The sequence below is a fragment of the Dromiciops gliroides genome, chromosome 5, assembly GCF_019393635.1.
Source record: "Dromiciops gliroides isolate mDroGli1 chromosome 5, mDroGli1.pri, whole genome shotgun sequence".
Lineage (NCBI taxonomy): Eukaryota > Metazoa > Chordata > Mammalia > Microbiotheria > Microbiotheriidae > Dromiciops > Dromiciops gliroides.
The window spans coordinates 116932644-116959249 of NC_057865.1; the positions used below are offsets into that span (position 1 = coordinate 116932644).

The 26606-nt window shown below is 39.5% G+C and overlaps 1 protein-coding gene across 1 annotated transcript in view; it reads right to left on the minus strand.

The window, feature by feature from the left end:
- The window catches only part of NRF1 (nuclear respiratory factor 1), a 152167-nt gene extending 125897 nt beyond the window's left edge, over positions 1–26270 (minus strand). Inside the window, exon 1 of the mRNA XM_043969200.1 lies at positions 26162–26270. The gene's annotated coding sequence lies outside the window, so the exon portion shown is untranslated. The remainder of the gene's footprint in view (positions 1–26161) is intronic.
- Positions 26271–26606: the final 336 nt, after the last annotated feature.

The following is a 26606-nucleotide window of genomic DNA, read 5'->3' on the forward strand; positions in this document are numbered from 1 at the left end:
ATTAATAATAAGGAAGCCTGGTGAAGTGGGAAGAATGCTCATCTGAAGTCACAAAACTTGTGCCTTTGCCCCATTCCTAGAATCCCTAGCTCCCTTAATAGCTCAGTGGAAATGCCACTCCTAAATGTGGCCTTTCCTGATCGAGCTATTAGGATCCCCCAAATTACCTTGTATTTATGTATGTGTTCTGTGTATACATATATACATGTTGTCTACCCAATAGAATATAAGCTTCTTGAGGGCTTTTGCCAGAAATTAACTAAACACTTAAAACAAGCTGGCATTAGTAGACGCTTCCTTCATTTCCATTCATGAGAACCACAAATGGCCTGAGGTTCCCCACCCTTTGCTCCCATCACAAAGAGCACCTTCATGAAACACACCTCTCAGAATACCTCCTATCCACCATCTTACAAGTGAGGAAAATGAAGCAAAAAGAACTTAAGTGACCTGTCCATGGGCCCAGGGCTAGTGATCATCAGATTCCAGATTTGACCCCAGGTGTCTTAACTCCCAAATCCATTGTTGTTGCTGTTGTTTTTACCATGGTCTCCATCCTGACTCCCCTTCTTTCCCACTGGGAAGGTGAAAGGGGCAGGGGGAGTCAAAGATGACTATAAGATTTCTAGCATGGGGGACTCCAAACTATTCCAGTGTTTTTAAAAGGAAGTATGAATCAAAGAAGTCAAGTCAACTAGCATTTATTAAGTGCTTACTATGTTCCAGGCACTATGCTAATTGCTGGGGATACAAAATGGGAGATTTTTAAGAGTTTAAGAGGATCAGGGAAAGGGTTCTTACAAAAACCGAGACTTTGGATGAAACTTGAAGCAAGCCAGCAAAGCCAAGAGACAGCAATAAGGAGAGTTCCAGGCATTGGGGCTGGTCAGTGAAAATGTTGAAGTGTTTGTGTCCCCCAGATCACAGAGTACATGGGGGTGGGCTGGGGAGGTGTCAGGGATAAGACTGAAAAGGAAAGGACAAAAAAACACCAAATAGAAGTGGCTTTCCTCTTTGAAGGTGGGGACAAGGTAGATCCTAAAGGTATTGGGAAGTCACTGGAGTTTACTGAATGTGGGAGTGAGGGGAGAGTTAGTAACATGTCTACAACTGCACTTAAGGAAGATCAATCTGACAACTGAGTGAATGATAGGCTAGAGCAGGTTGTGAAAGGGAAAAAAGTTAGGACACAGTGAGTTTGAGGTACCTGCAGAGAATCCAGGCAATGTCCAGCAGCTTGTTGGATATGCAGGATGAATAAAGAGACAGGAACTGGACCTGTGATTTCAATGGTACAGGAATAGAGAAGGTAAGGAAACTCCCTCTACAATGCAGATTGGCCCAGAGAATTAACTGGTTAAGTGACTTGCCTAAGGTCACACAGCCAGTATGTATGTGTTAGGGGTGAGACTTCAACCCAAGTCTTCCAAGTGTCTAGGCTGGCTCTCTAGCCTTTACACCATACTTCCTTATCAAAAGTGGAAAGTTATATATAAACCTTCTAAGTCACTAATTTATTAGCCTTTTCATTTCTAGTTTTTTTAAAAAGGAAGAGAACACAATTGCTAAAAATAAAAGTAGGTGAAGCAGTAACATTAAAAAAGGAATACTCAAAGACTCCAAATTTTAATCAATGTAGTGACCAAAAAATGTCAGAGAAATGACTGGAACATACCCCGCCCCCGGGCAGATAAGTGGTAGATAGCTGCAGAAAATATTAATAATATTAGTAGTTAACATATATATGTATATATACATGTCTGTATACACACATACATATGAAATCTCTCACTATGTGTCAGGCACTGTGCTAAGAGCTTTACAATTACTATCTCCTTTGATCCTCACAACAACCCCAGGAGGCAGGTGATGATATATCTATTCCCATTTTGCAGATGGGGAAACCAAGGCAAACAGGAGGTGAAATGACTTACCCAAGGTCACACAGCTAATAAATATCTGAGGCTACATTTGAACTCAAGTCTTCCTAACTCCAGGCTCAGTGCTCAACCACTGCACTACATAGCAGCCCCTTGCTATTTCATATTACTATAGAAGATGGAGGCTCAAGTTTGTCTTAAAGAAGGTAGAGGACCCAAAGATACATAGAAGAGAGCCAATGGAAAGGTATAGAGACAAAAGATGGAGTATCATGTGTTAGGAAGAAGGAGGACAGCCTCTGGACTACAGAGTCTGGAGAGGGCAATGATATCTAGCAAGACTGGAAAGATAAGTTGAAGCCAGGTTGTTAAGGGCTTTTAAAACCAAACAAAGGAGCTTATATTTGAATGCAGAGGTAACAGCGAGCCCCTGGAATTTAATGAGTAGGAAAGTGACTTGGTCAGACCTGAATTGTAGGGGGGGGGAAACACTTTGGCAACTATGTGAATGACAGATGAGGGAGAGGGCAGACTTGAAGCAAGGAAATCAATTAAGAAGCTTGTACAATAATCTAGGCAGAAGTGATGAGTGTCTAAACAAGGGTGGGAGCCTCATGAGAAGAGAGAAAGGGAAAGATCAGAGAGATACTATAGAGAGATATTGTCAAGACTTGGCAACTAATCGGCTATGTCAGCTGAGGAGTTGAAGTGAATGCTTAAGTCATGAACCTGGGTGACTGACAGGGTCAATAGTGGTGTTCTCTTAGAGAAATAGTAGTTTGGAAGAGGGATAAATTTGGGAGAAAACAAGGAATTCTGTTTGAGGCTTGTTGATTTTGAGATGCCTAAGGAACAGCTAATTTGATATCCTACAGGCAGCTTGAGTTCAGCAGAGAGACTAGAGCTGGATGTATAGAAGTGGGGATTATGTGCCTAGAGATGATCACTGAACCCATGGAGAATTCACAAGGTTACCAGAAGAGAGAACAGAAGGCCCAATATAGAACCTTAAGGAACAACCACAATTAAGTGGCATGATATTTGAAACAAATTTGGGCCCTACAATACGAATGAACCAGCAAAGAAATGGAGGAGGAATGGTGTGTCATGTAGGAAAACTTTGTTACTAAGATGGTAACAGGACAAAATAGGAGACATCTATATTCCCTATTGGATTGTAGGCCACTTCCTGAAGTCTCCCCTACACCAAATAGTTCCATTCATCAGAAAGTAGGCTTCCACTCCTGGCTTCCCCACAGTTCTGACAGGTGAGCTTTTTGCCTCATCTAGACAGGGAACCAAATTCTACCACACCACTTCCTGTGATCTCCAGACATGCTCCCATGAGAGTACTTTCCTCCCCACATCCTTTCTAGTACCTCCTTATATTTTATCTTCCTCCATTAGAATAAAAGCAAAGACTGTCTTGTTTGCTTTGAGAGATATCCCCAGTCCCTAGCACAGTGTCTGGCACACAGATTGATAAAAGCATTTATTAATGTTTACTATCTGTGGTCTTGACTTAACTTTGCTAGTGTCACTAAAAGAAATAAGCCCCACAGTTCCTCTTTCCAAAGACAGTCCCTGTCCATATGCTGAAGAGTTTGTGATCTCTTCAAGGATTCCACTTCTTCCTTCCACCCTAAACATTCCCCAACATTCTGACCCTACACTCTTGCCCCTCAACCATCTCCTCCACTCCTACAGCTTCCACTATCGATATACAGATGACTTGCAAATTTCTCTCTCAAAACTCAGTGGGGCATTTCTAGGTGCCTATCCTAACAGCCACCATTAAGTGTCACTTCAGAGTGAACCCGATGTGTCTGAAAGTAGCTTCTCCTTCGGACTCCCCTATTTCTACTAACGGCACCACTATCTTCTGAGTGACTCTGGCGTAAAGCTTCACTGGCATCTGTGTGTGTGCATATATGTCTACACACACAGATGCAGGGGATGGAATGTGAGGAGGGAACAAGTAGATTCAGTCAGTCGCTGAAACATGTGAATTCTAACTCCATAATCGCTCTCATGTGAGCTTCTTCCTTTCCGATTCTTCAGGTGCTCATCACCTCCTGCCTGGACAAGTGGTTTTCACGCTTTCCATCTTTCTGTTCTCCAAACGGTCCTATCCCAGTACAGCTTTAATCATCTCTTTCAAAAACACTCGATGGCTCCCTACTGCCGAGTTCAAATCCAGCCTCAGCACTTACCGTCTGTGTGACCCTGGGGGAAGGTGTTTAACCTTTATCTGCCTCCATTTTCCCAACTGTAAAATGAGAATACCCCTCCGTGACAGGGTTGCTGCAAGGAACAAGTGAAATGATATTTGCAGTGTCTGGCATGTAGCTGATTCCCTCCCCTTCCCTTCCCTACTAGTGTGGTATTCGAGGCTCTACAATATCTGACCCAACCTTTCTTTCCAGTTTTATTGCTCAGTAACTCCCAGGCACAGATCCATATGATCTAGCCAAAGTTTCTTAAACTGTGGGTTGTGACCCCATGTGGGGTTGTTTCACTGAATATGGACGTTGCAAAAAATTTGGCAGCAAATATTTGATTTGTACGCCTATTTTATATACCTGGGGTCATTTAAACATTTCTTGGGCAGAAAAGAGTTGTGAACGGAAAAGTTTGAGAAGCCCTGCTCTGGCCAAACCACATCACAAATTGTTCCCTAAACATGCACTTATGCATTCCCATCTCTATACCTTTGCTCATGCCCCACCTGAGAAAATACCGTCCTCTTATATCTCCAGCTATTGAAATCCTAGCAATTCTTCAAGATCCAACTCAAACACTGCCTTCCTCCACAAAGCTTTTCTGATCCCTTTCTCCTCCCATTGTACACACCCTTTGGAAGTCACCTCTAGTACAACTGATAATGCAGTGACACCTCATTTACCTAACAATCTCAACTATATAGAACACAGTCAAGAAAACGGAAATAAACCCAAAAAAAAGGTCTCCCAGAAGCCAAAACAGTCATATACTAAAGCCCATCTACCTTACTCAAAGGAAAACACCTCAGACTCTCACTCAAAGAAGATTTACTCTTACTTTAGACCTAAGTTTAGACCTGGTTTTCTAGCACATATCACAGTGGAATAGGAAACTATAGCCACCCTAATAACAAAGGAAGAGATAGGAAAAAATGGAAAGTAGACGTACAACTAGCAAAGCATGTAAGTTTGAGGTCATTTACTATAGAATTAAACAGACCAACACATTATAGTATCCCTGAGGATTTCACTAAATTACAGCCTGGAATAACAGTTGATGTTTATTTTGCACATACCATAAAGAACATCTCATTTTACACATTATAAAAGCGGGGTGAAGAAAGGTAATAGGTCAGTGATCAAACTTTTCTTCATGTAGGCCTAGACTACACTCTCACCTCTGCTCCCTCTCTTAAAATTCCTAGTTTCCTTCAAAATTCTATTAGGTCAAGACTCACATGAGGCTCTTCCTGATCTCACACCCAGGCACCCTTACAATGTTTTTATCTTCTGTATACTTTAATGTATACATATTGTCTCTTCCGATAGACTATAAGTTGTATGAGGTCAGGCACTGTTTCATTTTTGTCTTAGCAGGTACAGCACCTAGCAGAATGCCTGGTACACAAAGTAGACTTAATAAATAATTAATGGTTAAATGGTTAAAATGTTAAAAGTATTGGCACATATAGAGGTGAGCTTCAGTTACCTAAAGGTAGCAGAATATAAGTCCTTTAGGGCAAGGACTATTTGATTTTTGTCTATTATGCAGAGCAGATGCTTAATAAATGTTTATTGCATTGAACCTGGAAAAATTTTTATGCACAACAAATCATTCCTTGACAATATCAGATAAGTTATCATACTAAGAGGCAACCTCCAATCTAAGTGTATATATAGGAAATGTGTTTAGAAAATATGCTTTGTTAACATTAATCCATCCTTCTTTCTTTGCAACATGGGAAGAAATGAAATAGTAATACAACTTTCAAGTAATTCTACAAAAGTCACAAAGTTAAGCTAAAACCCATTTTAAAGCCTAGATTACTTTTCTTTTAAAAGCGTTCTCAAAAGTCTATTCTACTATATGCCTTATTTTTAGTATGATGTAAATTCCTCAAAGCAACAACCCTATTGTCTACTATTTCCCTGAAACCAGGATGCCAACCTTTAAATGTAATCATAAGAGGTTTTTAATAATAAAAGGTATTTAAAAGGTTTTATTGAACCATCAAAATCAATGCAACTATGATAAGAAAGGAAGCTATTGACTGGGGAGAAAATATTAGCATCAAACATCTTTAATTAGAATCTGATATGCAAGATACATAGTCTACTAAGAGAAATATACAAGACTAAGAGTCATTCTCCAGAGGATAAGTGGTCAAAGGATATGAATAATTTTCAAAAGAATTACAAACTATTAAGTCACATGAAAGATTGTTCCAAATAAATAACAAGATAAAAGAAAATCAAAACAAATTTGATATTTTTATTTCACTCTCAAGCAAACTGGCAAACAGCAAAAGATGGAAATCATGAGAGTTGTGAATTAGCCTGACCATTCTCAAATGGAATTTGGAATTATGCTATAAAAAGACATGATTAAAATATCGATACTCTTTGAGGCACGTTAAGAAACGATGAATTTAGAGAAGTATGTTAAGACCCATATGAAATGAAGAAAAATTAAGCATGAAAAGGAAAACAATATACAAGATTTCAACAATGTAAATGGAAAGAACAACAAAAACCTGAATATGACATAATTATGATGACTAAGCTTGGCCTCAAAGAAGAGAAGGTATATCTCCCTCCTTTCTTGCAAAGGTATGGAACTGTGGGTATAGAATATGTCATATTCTATATTCTGCATATATTATCAGACTGACTGACATGTCACTTATTGATGATGAATTGCTTTTCTTCCCCTGTTCTTTCTTTTTTGCTTTTTGTTATAAGAGATGTCTTCCTGGATAGGGGGCCAAGAGAAGGGTATGTTTCAGAAATGAAGGTAATGCTAAAATATCAATTTTTTAAAAAAAATTTGCAATTTACCTTTCAAAAATAAAATAAAGACATGTTTTAAAGAAGCGGCCATGATCATACCCAAAGGAATGTGTATAACTGTCTCTATGATCTCTTAGAAAAAGCCCCAAAACTTGGGGATAATGCTGCATAGGTAGTATGAAAGGGAAAAATATAATATTTACAATGTTTTAGTATATACTTTAAAAAACAACAACTATGCTGTGTTTTTATATGCTTATAGCAACTACATTAGAATCTTGGTGCCATATCACCCCTAAAATAGCCTGCATTCTATAGCTATAACTGTTATGACATCTATAGACTATGACTGTGTTCCAAAACCTTATAATTAGACATTCAATAATACTACCCGTGATTATGTAAACGTCATAAATGATACATACTTGTCCAGAAAATGAAACATTAACCTTTCCTGAGCGAGATCTTAACTTACATTTCTACAAAAATCACTGAAAGCTAAAAAATAATTCCCTTAAAATACATTAATTTTTCACCTATCCATTAAAAGTGGCTTCAAAAGTATTTGTAGGGGCGGCTAGGTGGCACAGTGGATAAAGCACCGGCCCTGGACTCAGGAGTTCCTGAATTCAAATCCGGCCTCAGACACTTGACACTTACTAGCTGTGTGACCTTGGGCAAGTCACTTAATCCCAATTGCCCTGCAAAAAACCCAAAAACAAACAAACAAAAAAAACCAAAAGTATCTGTAATGTTCAACTACCATGATAAAATGCATATAGCAAATGGCTTATGTCACTCAAATAATAATCTTACTGGCTTCCCTTGCCTCCCCCCATCTAGTCAGTCTATAGAAGTGAACATGAACAAAGTTCAAATGACACATTAAGTGTCCCTGTAAGTTGAAGCAGATCATTTTGTATTCACATGAAAAAAGCTGAATTATTTCAGGTTGGTGAAAATTATCATCTGTTACATTTGTGTAACAGGCATTTTTATATACATTATCTCATTTAAGTCCCACGACAAACCATGAAGGCAAGAATATTAACATTCATAGTTTACAAACAAGGAAACTGAGACTTAGAATGAGAATTAAATTACTCACCTAAGGTCACACAGCTAATAAGTGTTAGAGGCTGCTCTAACATACCAACTTCAGGTTCCTAATCTAGTTCTTCCCATTATACCGTGGATATAATGTAGTGGCTTTTAATGTGGAATACAAAGTTTACTTTTTTAGTTTTGGAAACTGACTTGTATTAGTTACATTCCTCAACTATGTTTGGGGGCAAGGGTTAAGCTTTGGATCTACTGAATCTGAGGTGCCAGAAGGCCTCCAGGAGACAGAGAAATAGATCTGGAGCTCAGTAGGGAGGGTCAGGATGAGATAGAATTGGAAGCCATCTATCTAGAGATGAGTAGAGGTGGTCGCTGAAACAACTGGGAGGACGAGAAGAGGAGCAGTCAGAGCCATGTTAAGAAACCTAAGTTAAGCCCCCGTTGAAGATGCAGCAGCTCCCTCTTGCCTTTAGGACAAAATACAAATTCCTCAGTTTAGTTCTTCTTTTATGGAGCTCACATTTTATTTGAACATTATTACTTCTGGCTTCTCTTCTTCCAGACTGCTCTTCACTTGTATATTCCCAATCAAGCATTCTCTTTTGTCTCTTGGCTGATACTTCCCACCATGAATTCAAGTTTTTCTTTTCTGCCAATTATTTCTTCTGCACAGGCTATAAATTATGATTATAAAATTCATGTTTCTCTTTTAAACCATTCAGGAATATCCTGCTGTGGTTCTATCCTCTCAAGTATCCCTCTACTCCTCTGACATCAGGTTATAATTAATTTTCCTTTGCTTTGAAATATTTATTTATAGACATCTGGACTACTCTGGCTGATCTTGAGGCCTTTATCTCCTGTTGTTAACATCTTTCCCGTTGGCTTATCTACTTATGCTCAAAATCTTTAAATGAGTTTTCTTTCTCCTGAGATTTTTGGTAATTTCAGTCTTCTTTCCCTCTCCTTTATATTTCCCTATTGCTCATTTTCTGACTCTTTCCTTTTGATGGTCATTTCCTTGGAGGGGTCCTCAAAGCCATTTCAGCCTGCTCCTACTACACTGAGACATTTCAGCCTCTCCCCTAAGTGAGTTCTGGAGGGACAGAAGTGGGCCCAGATATATGATGGGCTCTTTCCCTCAGGGTTAGTGGAATGCCCCTAAATTTTCTGAGTGCATGTTGTTTGCCATTCCTATCCCAAAAGGGGAAGGAACTATTTCCTTTTTATGTTTGCCTATTTACAGTGCTTAGTATGTAGATGCTTAATAAACATTAGTTGGCTGATTGCCTAATATATTTTAACAGCACAATGTGTAATCACAAAAGTCGAAGCACAAAAAGAAAGCTCTAAGTCAAGAGTATTAAAAGCTTCAGAGATGCTAGGAGGATGAGGAAAGAGAAAAAGAATAGCTCTGTATTAAGTTGTGGACATCATATTTTAGGAAGGACACCAATTAGATGGAATGTGTCCCAAAGGGTGATGAGTTCTCAAAACCATGCAGCATGAGGATTAATTGAGGGAATGAAGGCTTAGAAGAGAAGCATGGAACAATGGCTAGCATCTTTCCCTTAGAATCAAGAAAGCCTATATCCAACCTCAGAAAATTATTACTGTGTGACCGTGGACCAATTACTTATAGCTCCATGCCTCGGTTGTCACATCCATAAATGTTTCCTTCCAACTCTGACTGTCACCCTATGATTATTACTAATAAAAAAAGTATATCACTTAGATACTACTTTCAGGTTTACAAAGTATTTTTTATACATTCTCTCACTTGATCTTCACAATTCTATAAAGTTGTTACTACCGGTATTATTATCTTCATCTGACAGATAAGGAAACAGATCCTGAGTAAGTTTCACACAAGTAGTAAGTACTGGAGATATGATCCAAACCCATGATCTTTCTTGACTCCAAGTCTAGAACTCTTTCTACTACACCTTACTGTCTTGCTCAGGAAGTTACCTTAGGGCAGCCAGGTGGCTCAGTGGATAAAGCACAGGGCCCTGTATTCAGAAGTACCTGAGTTCAAATCCGGCCTCAGATACTTGATACTTACTAGCTGTGTGACCCTGGGCAAGTCATTTAACCCTCATTGCCCCCTCCCGCCCCCCAAAAAAAAGAAAAGGAAAAAAAAAAGGAATTTCTGGGGGAAGCTAGGTGGTCCAGTGGATAGAGCACCGGCTCTGGATTGAGGAGAACCTGAGTTCAAATTTGACCTCAGACACTTGACATTTACAAGCTGTGTGACCCTGGGCACCCCTCATTGCCCAGCAAAAAAAAAAAAAAAGGAAGTTACTGTAACTTCAAGAGAATAGTTTCAGTACATTCACTAGGGAAAGAAGTCATGTTACAAGAGAATGAGAATTTAAAGGGATAATAATAAAGCAGTGAAAGCACCAAGGGTACATTTTTTAATTATCAGAAATTTGATGTTGAATAACAATACAACTAATTAAGCTTGATTTTTAAACTATCTACATTTAAATAATTTCAACGCAAAAAATGTTATAATTCTTCAGCCACTCTAAGTCTCCATCAGGATTTTCTTTGTCCATGAATATTCTCATTCAGTTTCTCTCTTAGATGGTAAGTTATCCTGTACTCTGTTCTTCTAGTTCTGTTTTTACTTTGCATATTTCACAAGTTCTATCCAAATTTCAAGTGTTCCTCACTCATACTTGATCTTAATTCCACTGTACAAATTCCATTACTTTGCTGTTATCACAATTTAACTAATGCCTATTACTTAACATCTAGATTGTTTTCAGTTTTTTCAAATGCAAATAATGCTAACTTTTTTCATGAAACCAAGAAGAGGCTTTCCCTGATCACAAGCCTCTACATCCCCAAGTTATCTTGTATTTATTTTGTATAATGTGATTTAAGTATATGCCATCCCCCATTGAAAGTAAGCTCTTTGGTGATACCATAGGTAAATTAGGAGAGGAAGGAATAGTAGACCTTTCAGATCTTTGGAAAGGAGAACAGTTTATGACCAAACAAGAGATAGAGAATATTATGAAATACAAAATGGATGATTTTGATTACATTAAATTAAAAAGGTTTTGTACAAACAGAAGCAAAGCATCCAAAATTAGAAGGGATGCAGAAAACTGGGAAATAATTTTTATGGCCAGTACTTCTGATAAAGGCCTCATTTCTAAAATATATAGGGAAATAAATCAAATTTATAAGAATCCAAGTCATTTCCCAATTGAGAAATGGTCAAAGGATATGAACAGGTAGTTTTCTGATGAAGAAATCAAAGCTATCTATTCCCATATGAAAAAATGCTCTAAATCACTATTGATTAGATGCAAATTAAAACAACTCTGAGGTACTACCTGACACCTATGAGATTGGCTAGTATGACAAAAAAGGAAAATAAAAAATGTTGGAGAAGCTGTGGAAAAATTGGAACACTAATGCATTGTTGGTGGAGCTGTGAAGTGATCCAACCATTCTGGAGAGCAATTTGGAATTATGCCCAAAGGGCTATAAAGCTGTGCATACCCTTTGACCCAGCAATACCACTTTTGGGTCATTTTCCCAAAGAGATCATAAAAAAGGAAAAAGGACCCACATGTACAAAAATATTTATAGCTGCTCTTTTTGTGGCGGCAAGGAACTGGAAATTGAGGGGTTGCCCATCAACTGGGAAACAGCTGAACAAGTTGTGGTATATGAATGTAATAGAATTCTATTGTGCTGTAAGAAACAATGAGCAGGAGGAGTTCAGAGAAAACTGGAAGGATTTGCATGAACTGATGATGAGTAAGATGAGCAGAATCAGAAGAACATTATACACAGTATCATCAACATTATATGTTGATCAACTGTGATAGACTAGATTCTTCTCACCAATACAACATTACAATAAAGTTCCAAAGGACTCATGATGGAAAAGGCTCTCCAAATCCAGGGGGAAAAAAAAGGAACTGTGGAATATGGACACTGATTGAACCATACTATTTCTTTTGTTTTTGGTACTGTTGTTTTTCTTTTTTGAGGTTTTTCCTTATTGCTCTATATCAGATTACCTGCTGTCTACGGAAGGGGGGTGGAGGGGAGGGAGAAAAATTTGAAATTGGAAATCTTATATAAACAAATGTTGAAAACTATCTCTACATGTAACTGGAAAATAATAAAATATTTTTATTTTTTAAAAAGTAAGCTCTTTGAGGACCAGCACTGTTGCTTTTCTGTCTTTGTATTTCCAATGCCTCACACAGTGACAAGCACATAACAGGCACATAATATATGCTTGTTAATTGATAACATTTTCAGGCTATCCCCAACTTTTACTACATACTGTGAGATTGTGTAAGTTTATAATTCCACTGATGTAATATACTCTACAACCCCACATATTTCATTAAGTTTATTTTTGCCAATTTGGTGTGAGATCAGAGTTTGGTGGTGAGATCAATTTGGTGGTAGATCAAAATTGTTTTAATTCACATCCTCGATTACTGGAGTAGAGCTTTTTTTCTCCCAAGTGCTCATTATGTCTCCTATTCTTTCTACAGCTGGGAAATAAAAGGCATTAGAGTCATGACTAGTTCAACAACTATTAGAACAGCTATTATAATTAAGCCGCTATTACAATCAGGGAAGTGTGCTAAAGGTGAACATAAAGGTTAAATAAGGCATGGTCCCTGCCCTCCTTGACAACAGGATATGGCATAGAAACAAGTAATAATAATGTAAAAATGCACACGAGATACAAAGTGACGTATGGGGAAGTGGTCATTAATAACTGGAGGGATTAAAGGAAGGCTTCATGGAGACCACAGCATTTGAATTGGGCTTTAAAGGCTGGGTAGTATTTTCAAGGAGGGAAGGACATTCCAAGCACAGAGAGCAACATTCAGAACAAAGAGAGGAGAGTCGGGAGCATATTCACAGGGAATGAAAGAAAACAGTCCAGTTTGGCCGAGGGAAGGAAATAAGGTTTGAAAAGCAGGCTTGGCACCATATTGCAGAGAGCTGCGAACATCAGGTTAAGGAATGTCAGTCACTCACTAAGCACTTATTGAGTACCTTCTATGTGCCAGGCACTGTGCTAAGCATTGGGGTGTGAACTTTCCATCCAATCCAAATAAGTATTAATTATGAGCTTATTACATGCCACATACTAGGAATATAAAGATAAAACAAAAACCAACTCCTGACTTCAGTAAGGGTTAGCAAGCTCCTAAAGTTCTGAAAAGAAGTATAGACACAATCAGATTCATACATAAGGAATATTAATTATTCTGACAGTGTGAGAAGAACCAATAGAATGTAAAGTGGGAGGAAGGAGGAGATGAGAAGTGAGAGTGATTAGGGAACTATTACCATCATTCCAGGAGGCAGTTATATGACATGTGACACTTGCAAGTTGGAAACAAGGGAAGACAAACGGGAATAGATGGCTAAAATGTTGATGAGGTAGAATCTAAAGGACTCAGCAACTGATTAGCAATGAGAGATAAAAGGGAACACCACAAAGTTTAATGAAAACAGGGGACTGGTGTGATATGGGGAGAAATAGTAAAATCAGAAAAAGGGGTTTTAGGGAGAAAAATAATAAGCTCTGTTTGAAATGGACTGTTCTAGATGGGAGAGGAGCAGGGCAGTAAATGAATTTTACACTCATCAGAAAAGGCTCAAAGACCTTAAACTCATCAGAGCTGCCTCAAGGAGGGACTAACACACAACCCCAACTGGATGGAGTAATCTATTTAATCTGGGCAGTAAATGAGCCTAACACTCATCAGAATTGGCTCAAAGACCTCAATGTCATTAGAATTGGCTCAAGGAGGAAATAACATACATATAATCTCTCTAACCCTGCAGGAAAATAGAAGGGGAAGGGGATAAGGGGATAGAGAGAGGGGCAAAAGAAGGGAGGGCAGATTGGGGGAGGGGACAGACAGAAGCAAATCCCTTTTGAAGAGGGATAGGATAAAAGATGGATAATAGAATAAAAATCATGGGGAAGGGAATAGGATGGAAGGAAAACAGTTAACAATAGTAATCATGAAAAAGAGAAAAGGGGGAAAAATTGTATAAAAAATATTTATAGCAACTCTTTGTGGTGGCTAAGAATTGTGAATCAAAGGAATGTCCATCAATTGAGGAATGATGGAAGCAGCTGTGCTATATGATTGTGGTGGAATGGTCTTGTGCTATAGGAAATGACCAACAGGATGATCCCAGAAAAACCTGGAAAGACTCATGAACTGATGTACAGTGAAGTGAGCAGAGCTGGGAGGACATTGTGCATAGTGACAGCAGTATTGTTCAAGGAGCAATAGTGAATGACAACTACTCTCAGCAATGCAATGATCTAAGACAATCCCAAGGGACTAATGACGAAGCTTAGTATCCACCCCCATAGAAAGAACTGATAAAAAGAGCACTTGTAGCTTGTACATATATAACCTGGTGGCTGTCTTGTGGAGGGGGGAGGAAAGGGAGGGAGAAAAATTTGGAACTCTAAATCTTATGAAAATGAATGTTGAAAACTACCCTTACATGTAACTGGAAAAAATAAAATAAATGTTTGTTGTGAAATGGACTCTTCTCCTGCAAAGACTACAATGGAGCATTCCCTGCTTGTTTCCATTATCCATATATCCAATATGTTATGGCTATCTAACAAAACTTTCAATAGGAGGATACATATGGTCAAGGATAGGATCCCAAGATAATTATTAAAATAGTTTATTATGGCAAGTCCATTCACCCAAAAGCCTGTCCTGAAAAGGAGTGGAGAAGCGCAAGTTAATATGTGGGAGAAAATGAGGTTAACCCAGGATTTAGAATTTATTCTACATTAAGCTAGTCTTAACAGACAAGCACATTACTCCAAGCAACTTGCTTCCCTCTGAAAAATCACAAAGGGGGATGGGGGTGGAGGGGGAGACCCACAAATAAAGCAAGCACTTCTTGGACATGAAGGGTTTTTTTGTTTTGTTTTTTAGAATAAAAATCCACAAAACCAAATTAATTTATGTGAAATCCTCATTTATTTGAAATGGTCATTAAGATTACAAAAAGCAAACAAGTTCCAGTTTGATGTTCAAATATTAAGCATTGTAATTCTATTAAAAATTGTAATATAGTTTTGAGAAAGGCAAGTCTAAGACTTGAGTGCAGAGATTACTTAAGTATTATACCTCATTAGATGTCAGGAAAAGTGACTGAGTACTAAAATCAAAGTAAAATTTCATTAAAAAAACCTGCCAAGTTATAAATTCACATATCCCCAAAATAAAAAGGAGATGGGTAGGGGTGGTGACGGAAAAGAGCTTTAAACTCTCTGTAGAGGATAAAAGGTTCTTATCCCTTAGGAAATCATAAATATTTTCAAAGTAAAACTTCACACAATTTCTATACAGGTACATACAACTTCATATTTAAACCACAGAAGGTGAACAAACAACTTTTTTAGTTTTCAAAGAAAGTCATCAAAATGGGGGAAAGGGGTGGGAAGCAAGGGAGGAAAAGCAGCACTAAAATTTCAGGGCACTGGTTCCTAACTTTAAGTAACAGTCTTAAGAAGCTGAACACAAAAGGTTGGAATATCATTTGGAGCTAAAGAAGCCCAGGAGACAAAGGCCCCTTGCCTTGAATGTGCACAAAGAGAGAAATCCAAGTCTAAACTGGGGCAGATAATCTTCATAGTGCTTTGGACTACTTCTTTTCCAATTACTATGATAGTCCAATATGAGCATGAATGGGGAAAAAAAGTACACTAATATATTTTCACGATCACAGATTTAGAACTAGAAGGGGCTTAGAAGAGAAATGCAACCCTCTCCTTTTACAGATGAAAACCCTTAACACCCAGAACCCAGAAATCAAATAACTTGCCCTAAGTCAGTGTCTCTCCCGTGCGTGCGCACACACCAACCACCCCCTTCCCCTCAACCCACCTAGAGACAATGGTCAACTGGGGCCCAGGTTCTGATCAAGTGGAGGTCGTGGCGTACACAGTGGAAAAAAACAAGCTGTCATTTACTAGCTGTTCAACCTTGGAAAGTCAATTCTCTTCTCTGGGCTCTGGTTGGTCTCATCTATAAAATGAAGGAATTGGATGCTATGAGGTTTCTAGTCCCTTTCAACTCTAAAGCCATGATCTTATGGTATATTAAGGCAAGTTCATTATAAATCAAGGACCCCCTAAACAATAGTTCTCAAAGTAGATATGTAAGATGGTTGCTTCTCCTAAACCAACCCTCTAGGAGATGGTTTGCCAAAATCTCCATCAGAAATAGCATTTCAGGTAGAAGCAATCCCCTATACTGCTCTACCCATGATGTTCTTTCACCAATGAATCATAAAGAAATTAAACTTGACACTTACTAGCTGTGTGACCCTGGGCAAGTCACTTAACCCCCATTGCCCCGCAAAAAAAAAAAAAAAAGAAAAGAAAAAAAAAGAAAAAATTTTTTTACAGATTTGTAAACTGAGGCTGAGAAAAGGAAAAATGACTTGCTTTAAGGTCTGTTCAATCCCAGTTCACTGTCATTTCCAGTACACCTTGCTACATCCCAATAAAATTTCAGAAAGTTCCCAGAGTAAAGCAGGATGTGACAAATTTACTTTCTCCTTAGGAGGCACTTCAAAAATTCAGAATCCAGACATTTCTTGGCTTTCAAAGAAACAAAAAAAGGGTGAGAAGGAACCAGCATGTGACTAACCTGAGATTTAAACCTAAATTACTATAATGTCACTAAAGACCCAAAAAATGATTCTGAAAGATCTTTCAGAAAGGCTCAAAAAGAAAACTGAGTGTATCTGGCTAGGGTACTCCCTGAGCCATACACTAAGTGAGGAGAACCTCTAGTTATCAGCAGACATTTTTCAAATGTGTAGAGAAAAGAGCCCAAGCCCTAAGAGGCAGCTAGAGCATTGGACAGGGCCCTAGACATGGAGCTAGGATAACCTGGGTACAAATACATGTATTGTGACTTTGAGCAAGTCACTGCCTCAATTTCCTCATCTGTAAAATGGGAGGGGATGGGGATACTCAGTGGTCTCCTTGCAGCTCTGAATCTCGGATCCTATGAAACAAGTAGTAGCTGAGACCAAGAAGGTAGGTACTCACAGCTACCCTTATAGATTGGTACTGTCTAGCACTGTTTACCGACTTTTCAAATTACTAAGACAGTAAAATGAGAACACAAATAAGCAAGCCTGAAGTTTACTTCCAGTGTCAAGTTACGTGTATCAAAAAATGCAAAATATCAAGGATACAAAGAGGCAGTTTTAAGAAGAGGAAATCAAAGCTATCTAGTCATATTAAAAAATGCTCTAAATCACTATGGATAAGAGAAATGCATATTAAAACAACCCCAGGTACCATCTCACGCCTATCAGACTGGCTAACATGGAAGAAATGGAAAAAGACAAATGTAGGAGGGGATGTGAAAAAATAGGGACATTAATACACTGTTGGTGAAGTTGTGAATTGATCCAATCACAATCATTCTGGAAAGCAATTTGGAACTATGACCAAAGAAAGGGTTATAAAACTGTGCATATCCTTTCCCCTAGAAATGCCATTACCAGGTCTATATCCCAAAAAAGATTTTTTAAAAAGGAAAAAGGGCTTATTTGTACACAAATATTTATAGCAGCTCTTTTTTGTGGTGGCAAAGAATTGGAAATTGAAGGGATGCCCATCAATTGAGGAATGGCTGAACAAGTTGTGGTGCATGACTGTGATGGAATACTATTGTGCTACAAGAAATGAGGAGCAGGATGATTTCAGAAAAAACCTGGGAAAACTTACATAAACTAATGCAAAGGGAAGTGGGAAGAACCAGGAGAACACTGTACCTACCCAGTAACAGCAATATTTTAACAATCAACGGTAAAAGACTTAGCTATCTTTCTGATCACATTGATCTAAAACAATTCCAGAGGACTCATGATAAAAACTACTATCTACCTCCAGAGATCTAATGAGCACAGTGAAAACTGAAGTACAATCTTTTCACTTTTCTTATTTTTTTCTTTTTCTTTTCAACATGGCTAATGTGGAAATGTTTTACATTATTTCACAGGTAAAACTGATATATTTCTTGCCTTCTTGATGAGTGAGGGAGGGGCTGTAAGGTAGAGAATTTGGAACTCAAAAAAAATTTTTTTATGTTAAAAAGAAGTTAAAAAAAAAAAAGGACCATAGTGAAATTTCTATTCGGTGACACACTGACCTGACACTTGGTATTTGTCAGTCACTGCCCTAAACTTTTTTTTTTTGGTGGGGCAATGAGGGTTAAGTGACTTGCCTAAGGTCACAAAGCTAGTAAGTGTCAAGTGTCTGAGGCTGGATTTGAACTCAGGTCCTCCTGAATCCAGGGCCAGTGCTTTATCCACTGCGCCACCTAGCCGCCCCCCCTGACCTAAACATTTAATGAAGTTATTTGAACTCAGTAACAATAGTGTACATTTATATTGATAGGACTTTAAGATATACAAAGTACTTCCCTCACAACCGTATAATGGGGGCAGTACAAGTACTACCCTCACTTCACAGATCAAGATGAGGCAGAGTTCGAATGACTTGCCCAGGATTAAGGCTAGTGTCTAAATAGGGACATAAACACTGGTCCCCTGACTCCAAATCTCATTCTTCAAACCATTCCATATGCCATCTTGCTAAATTTCTCATCGAATTTCAGACCCAAGTAACAACAACTCAAATACGGAAACAGGATTAAAACCGAGATTCAATGTATAAGAACACACTATATTCTATCTTCTAATGTAGTAATGTGGCAGCATGATGTCCTCTTTCCACTAGACTTAGAGTAAGTGGTTCTAATTTGAAATTCTGCTTTGCCATCTACTTATCTTCCTGACTTTGGGCAACTTGTTTAACATTCCTGGGCCTCAGATGCTCATCTGTAAAATGAAAGGGATGGAAGAGGTGAAGTCCAAGGTCTCTTCCTGTTCTAAATCCTATGATCCTAGTCACCAGAATAAAAAATGAAAACAGCAAAGGGTAGTTCAGGAAAAGAGGGTACTAAGCCCAAAATTCTAAATGAGGAATCTGTTAACATTAAAAGGTGTTCCAGTAATAAACATTTTAAAAGAATATAAGCATATATTTGGGGATTGAAGGATCTATGAAAGTACCCAGTCCAATCTCTCCATTGTATAGATGAGGAAATAGAATCCCAGAAGTTAAATAAAGAGAGTTTTCTCCAGTCAATTTGAGAAATGTGAGCATAGGAAACATTTATTATTATTATAATACATTTATAAGTGATGGAAATCTTTGAGGATGATATATGGGACAATTGCCCAAGATGAAATGTTAGGGACTACTTCCAATCTACACCACTAGAGGGAGTACCCAGATCCATGAGATGATAAATACAATGAAACTCATTCAAAGAGTTTCACAGTAATTTCGGAATTCTGTAAACCAGGTGCTATTATCATTTTGCAGAGAGAAAATTAAGAAATGGTTATCATGACTTTGCCTACATTAATCAGGCTGTACTGACAGGCAATTGTCAACTTTCAAATTTATTTCAAATGTTCATTTGTGCAATGTATAGAACTCAGAACATCTTCCCATAGAAACATTCATTCAACAAGTATTTACTAAGTACCTGCTATGTTACCAAGTCTGGTTAGTTTCCCAAGCTAGCTCACAAATGTCCATCTAACCCATTATATTTATAATTGAATCATAAAGAGTACTGCCTATGTTCTAGAAGCAGGAAACCAAAAAAGTAAATGAGCTTCTTCCCCTTTTCATGGACACAAAATAATTATAGGCAAAATTTTGAAACAGGTATGGTATCATAATTCATATAAATAGCTTATAGCTATTCTCCCAGAAGGCTAGTACCTCATTTTACCCTCTCAAAATTAATCCAGTTGGCCTACTATTCTTCCAATTTAAAACTCACATTCCCTCAGTACATACAATCTCAGGTATGTATATATATTGGGGGGGGCAGGGCAATGAGGGTTAAGTGACTTGCCCAGGGTCACACAGCTAGTGTCAAGTGTCTGAGGTTGGATTTGAACTCAGTTATTTTATATTTTAAAATTAATTCACACTATTATATGATCAGAAATCCCTTAGCCTTCCCAGGATATTTGAATATTTAAATACAAAATAATACAAAAATACTTGATATTTAAATACAAATAAAACAATCTCTAATTGGTAGAATTTAAGACATTATAACAAAGTAAAGTAAACATTCAGGCAGAATCGAAGAAATTTGTAAGCCAGTCAATCTGTCACCTGGATTGATTCACCTGTTATTTTAGCTTTTCACAACTTTTCCCCTTCTTAAATATCCAATCCCAAAGGTTACCTAAACCACAGCTACATGGCAAAAGCATGGCAGGGGCAACTGTTTGTAAGTATGGATCATTTGTAAATCAAGAATTGCCTGAATTCAGAAATTTCTTCAAGAAAAATTTTATGTTATAATCCAAACAGAATCCGAAATTCTCCAGAAAAACATGAAGTAAAGACAAATTAAGGAGATTAATTTCACAGAAGAGTTTTCTCCACCACCTTCCATTTAGTAGTAGAAAACTCCTGGCCCTTAGGTTTCTGCCCTACTCCTTAGGCAATAGTTGCTTTATTACAATTCCCTCACTTCTCTAATTGCCTGTAGGATTTTGGTTGCCAGGCCAGCAACATTATCATTCAGTGACAGTAACAAGAGGGGTTCTCAATGTCTCTGCTTTTTAGAATTATAACTACTAGTGATGGAATACAAATATTTCCAAAACTGTCTGAATATATGATGAAGCTTCTTTGCATAGTTTACTCAGACACCACTTAAAAGCACTTACTAAAATTCTATTTAAATTGCCAGTCAATCTCTGCACTTTTATGCATTTAGAAGTCAACTAATTCAAATATAGCACAGCAGAAAATACAACTAATGTACTATAAAGTGCAAACATAACAAGTATGTATAATCACCAAATTGGTCATCAAAAACTAATTTTTTAAGTTTTGGAAACCAGTTTTGACAAAAGCCCATATAACTAAAAACTTAGTAATCACTTGCTATACTAACCAGCCAAATGTCCCCTTATCCTAACGTTTCCACTACAATCTGATATTCCTTCAAGAACTCATCTGCTTAGGAAGAGCTGATGAGTTTCAAGCTAAACTAGTACATTTAAAAATAGCTACAATATCTGCTTTAGGGATGGGGAGAAAGATATACTTTTTGGACTCAAGAAAAAAATGTCCTCTCTGATAATCTAAGAGTGACAGGTGACAATTTCTCAATTTCAGCTTGATGGAGGTAACCCGCCATAGGGTAGGGTGGCCCTGGCAAGCCATCACTTTCCTTATATATTAAAATTTCTTGAAAAATGTATACCTGACTAGCTGTGTGACCCTGGGCAAGTCACTTAACCCTCACTGCCCTGCCCCCCCCCAAATGTATAGCTGAACATTATACCACAGATGCGGTCTTAAAGCATCATATAATAAGGTTCTCTTCAATAACTAAGCCCACTTGAATGGATTTTAATACTTATCTAATCCTGAATGGAACTCTGGAGTAAACAGTAATATACATGAGTTCCTTTTTAAGAAAAAAAAAATAAACATTTTATAGTTTTGAGTTCCAAATTTTATCTCTTCTTCCCTCCTTTCCCTTCTCCTCTCCCTGAGGTGGTAAGCAATCAGATGTGGGTTATACGTGTGCAATTACATAAAACATTACCATAGTAATCATTTTGTATAAGAAAAACAAAAAATGAAAGAAAGTGAAAAATAGCATGCTTCAGTGTGTGTTCCATCAATAGCAGTTCTTTCTTTGGAGGTGGATAGGATGTTTCATCCATAGTCCTTTGGGATTGTCTTGGATCATCATATTACTGAGAATAGTTAAGTAATTCACAGTTCTTCATCAAACAATATTGCTGTCTCTGTGCACAATGTTTTCTTGGTTCAGCTCACTTCATTACAAATCAGTTCTATGAACAAGTCTTCCCAGGATTTCCTGAAATCATCCTGCTTGTCATTTCTTATAGCACAATAATATTCTATCACCAGCATATATCACAACTTGTTTAGTCAGTCCCCAGTTGATGGGCATTCCTTTGATTTCCAATTCTTAGCTGCCACAAAAAGAGCTGATATAAACATTTTTGTACAAATAAGTCTTTTTAGAAGAGTTCCTTTGTAGTTTTCCTACTTCCCTTGTGCAGATATTTTACATTTTGAGTTTTGTGTACAATAAAAATAATTCTAAGTAGAAAAGTTTCTTCTCATTAAGTGAGACTAAAAAGTATCCATTGGTTGAGTGTGGTGTCTTCAAATATCTTTATTAGATTTTGTCTGACCTCCTTTTCCTCTATCATTCCTCAAAAGCACTCAAATCAAGAAGCAAACTCCAGATTTAAGCACAATTTCAACTTAAATTCCTGAAGAGATTAAGAGACCTATCTTATTCTCAAAGCCAGCAATCATGGAAGACAACAGAGTAGATCAATTCTTGTACTGAGATTTTTTTGTTAGACTTGTAATTCATCTAGTGAGGATTCAGGATTCTCCTGCTATAATGCAGACAGGTAACTTTTCTGGAACTTAAGAGCCTTGGGTTCCTGTAGCACAGACCTGAATCCAGTCTTCCTGAGCCCAAGGCCAGCCCCTCTCCACTATGATACAGTCTCTTATATTTAGAAAATTGCTCACTCTTACATAGCACTTTTAAGGTTCATTGTTTTCCTTACAACAATGTTGTAGGTGGCCCAAGTACTATCTTTTGATAATCTATTATGAAGCATAAAATTTAAGCTTCATCCCACATCTAAGAAAAACTAAAGTGGCTCTAAAAGTGATCTGGAAATACAATGTTGTCTCTCCTCTTTATTGCTATTTTGCTAGGTTTAGGGAGAAACTTGGATTTGTAGATTAACCCTGGCTGTGCATATGAGCTTTGTTTTATTGGGGAACAGGAAAAGGAACAGGATAGAACAGTAGTTATAGTGATGATAGTGCCAATGAAATATTCAAAGGCCCAAGATTTGTATTTATCTGCAAGATTGATTTTACAAACACACAATTATATATAGACTACAAAGAAACTAGCTCCATCTGGAGACAGCACATGTTGTCACACAGAGATCTAAATTCAGATATCAAATTTCCTGGACTAATTACAGCCACAGATAGTGAACTCAAACTCCTGGTAAAGTGAGAGGATAGGCACTTGTGCAATTCAGCAGTTCCTCCTTTATCCATCTCAACAGAAAAACAGGTGCTGGTGATTATCCAGTAGAACCCTGTTGAAGGTTGATGGTTTTTGTTCTCATGACTTCTCACCCAGGTACTCATCTGATGCACATGTATTCTCCCCATGTAGCACTGGCAAAGCCTAAAGACACCTTTGGCAAAGTCTTTCAGCTCTAGATCGATAATCCTATGATTTCATTCTTCAATATTATAGGCCAGAGGCAGGACTTTAACATGTGGGTATTTTACCTTTGAAGAGAGGTAACACTGCGCACCCTATGATCCCTTAAAAACCTAAAAGTCAGAATATGGAAATGTTTTGCATGATTGCACATGTATAACCTATATCAAATTGCCTATTTTCTGGGGGGGGGGGGAGGGAGAAAAATTGGAACTCAAAATTTTTTTTAAATGGATATTACAAATTGTCTTTACATCTAATTAGGGGAGAATATTCTTTTAAAAAACCCTAAAAATCAGCATCAGGACCACCACCCAGAGATGCACTAGTTGATGGGGAAAAAATTAATTTTATTTGCTATTTTATTCAACACCTATTATTTTTAAGATACTGATGATAAAGAAATATCTGTCCCTGGCATCACAAAGCTTGTATTTTTTTCTTCTTTTTAGAGCAATTGGGGTTAAGTGACTTGCCCAGGGTCACACAGCTAGTAAGTGTCAAGTGTCTGAGGCCAGATTTGAACAAAGCTTGTATTTCTGAATGAAACCATTAAGAATTATTAAATTTTATATAAACTGCCCTAGCACGATAGTCTTGCTTAGATATGGGTGGGTTGTCTAGGAATAATCCCCAGTTCAGCCATTTGGTTCATAGGAACTCTCAGATGTTTTCAGACATCTGAGAGGTTAGTGGAATAAATCTGTTTGGGAGAAAATACCAACTATGGAATTCACATGAGAAGAGGGGGATGAAAAACCTAATCACTCTCAGTATCTCCATCAATGCCTTTCCTGTCATCTCACTAGTCTTTTCCTGAATCCAGAGCCCAATTTCTTTAAAATATTAAAAAAAAAAACCTTCCCTAAAAGGGAGAGGAGGGAGCTTTTGACAAATTATTGGGAACAAAAAAAAATTAATATATTGGACTATTTCAAAGGATGAAAAAAAAAATCTGCTAAATATGAAAAATAGTGAAGCAGTGAGTAAAATTCACATCCCATCTATAGGATATATTGAATTTACAGTGAAAGCATACTAAATCATTGAATTTAATAATTGAATTTAAATAAATGAATTAATTTTTTTAAGTCTTTCACAATTGTGTTCAGATGTACAAAAAGACAGGGTGCCTGGTATTCACATTTGCATCTTCTTCTATTTGAACCTATCAGAAGCTTTCAAACATGACTATGGGGTCCTTTCCATATTTCTCAGTCAGAGCTGTTTAAGGGCATTCACCAAACACCAGTTCATTACTATGAATAAGAATGGGCAGCTCCTATGCCTCTAATCAAAGTTGGGTACCAACCCAACCACAGGCAGTCTAAGAAACAAGAATGAAGGAAGGAAATGACAGTGGGGGGCTGAGATGACAGTCCCAATAATCGCTGAGCAGTCATTGGGTGGGTGTAGAACATTCATCAGCTCAGGGAAATCAAGCATTTAAGTTGAACCCATCCTGTTGCTGGGCCTGTCAAAATTTGACAGACTAGCCCAACATTTCAACTACAGTACCTATTGCACACTACGGAGCCTCAATGTTTGCTGAATTGAACCATTAAAAAAAAAAAAGGCCAGGCATCCTTCAGCGATATGAAGGGCTTCCTCCTGTGAAGCTATGACCCCAGCAAGAACCAAATCCAATTGCTTGGATGTGAACATTTTCGATTCTAAGGTTTGAAAAGGGGTTGGAGGAAAAAAAGGCAATAGCTCCTCCATCTGGTTGGTACACCTCCAGGATTGGAAGCTTTTTAAAAACACAAAAATGCCCCCAACATCTTCCAAGTACCGAAGGGTCCTCGGTGGGCAGAGGCTCTCTGGACACTTTGGAAGCAGCACCCCTTTAGAGAAGGGGCCGGAGACCCCGGGCCTCGTTCCGCTGTGGGGGAAATAAATGAGGATAATAGGGAGAAGAGCGTCTTTGGGGTTCCCTCCGTGCAAAGCATGAGCTCGGGCCGGTCAGTCACACACGAGGACACTCGAGAGCCCCCCACCTTTTCTTTTCAGCGGCCAGGGGGCTCTCCCTCGGAGGGGGCTCTCCCCCACAAAGCTCGGGGATTCCCAAGGGGCCCAGTGCCAAGGGGACGGTCTCCGGCGGGGCGGGTGGAAGGGAAAAATGTCCCTCCTCATGGGTTGTGTACAAAAGGGCTTGATGCCTCCCGGCTCCGGCCGCCGCCGCCTCCTCCTTCTCCTCCGCCCTCCTAACTTGGAAAAAAGGTGGGCAAAGCGCCATATTCCCCCGCCCGCCTGGCCCCTCCAGTCTACCTGGAGAGGCAGCCCACACCACCCCGGCGCGGGAGGAGGGCGCCCGGGGGCAGGCCCGGCTCCCCGACCGCCGCCGCCCAGCCCGAGGAAACAGACGAGGGGACCGGCGCGGAGGGGCGGCCAGCCGCCCCGCCCGGTCCCGCGCCCACCCGGGGCCTCTCGGCCCGCAGAGCCCGCGGGGAGGCCGAGGCCGAGGCCGGGTGGAGGCCGAAACCCGGCGACCCGAGGCTCTTCCTCAGGACGGCGCTTCCCTCCTTCCCTCCCACATTCCCTTCCTGGCCCGCCAGGCCGCCCGTGGCCTAGCGCGGCCTGCGCATCCTCGGAGTGGCGGTTTGGCGGGGCCGGGCCGGGGCCCCCGCCCGAGGCGAGCCGGAGCCGCCGTGCCCCGAGGCCGGGGGGCGCTACTTGGGTGCCGGGGTGGCGGGCGGGCGGGCCGGCCGGCGGGCTGGCGGGCGGGCGGCGTGTTGCGGCTGCGCCGGGGCTGAAATAGCTGGAGATTGCGCGGTAGGGCACTCACCTCAGAGCGGCTGCGCTACCGCGGGCCTGCGCCGTGGAGACTGCGACCGCGCCGGCTCCTCGCCGCCTCCTGCCACCAGCGGCAATGGCGAGAGCTACCGCCTCTGCCGCCGCCGCCGCCGCCGAGGAGGAGGAGGAGGAGGTGGAGGAGGAGGAGGAAAAGGGAGGGGGTGGGGGAGCACGCACGGCACGCACGAAGACTCCTGCTTCCCCGCCCGCCCTCCCCGCCGCCATGATGGAGAGGTCAAAGTGGCCGCTCTGCGGGCGGTGAGGTTCGTGAGGCGGATTTTGTGGCCTCTTCGTTCTCCCCACCTTCCCAGTGCCTTAGAAACGGACCCCCGCTGTGGCGTGCGCCACAGGAATGACTCGAGTCATAAAGTGCTGAAGCCTTGAGCGGGGTCACCCGGTCAGAGATGGTTAGAGACGATCTGGCAAAAGCGGGATCT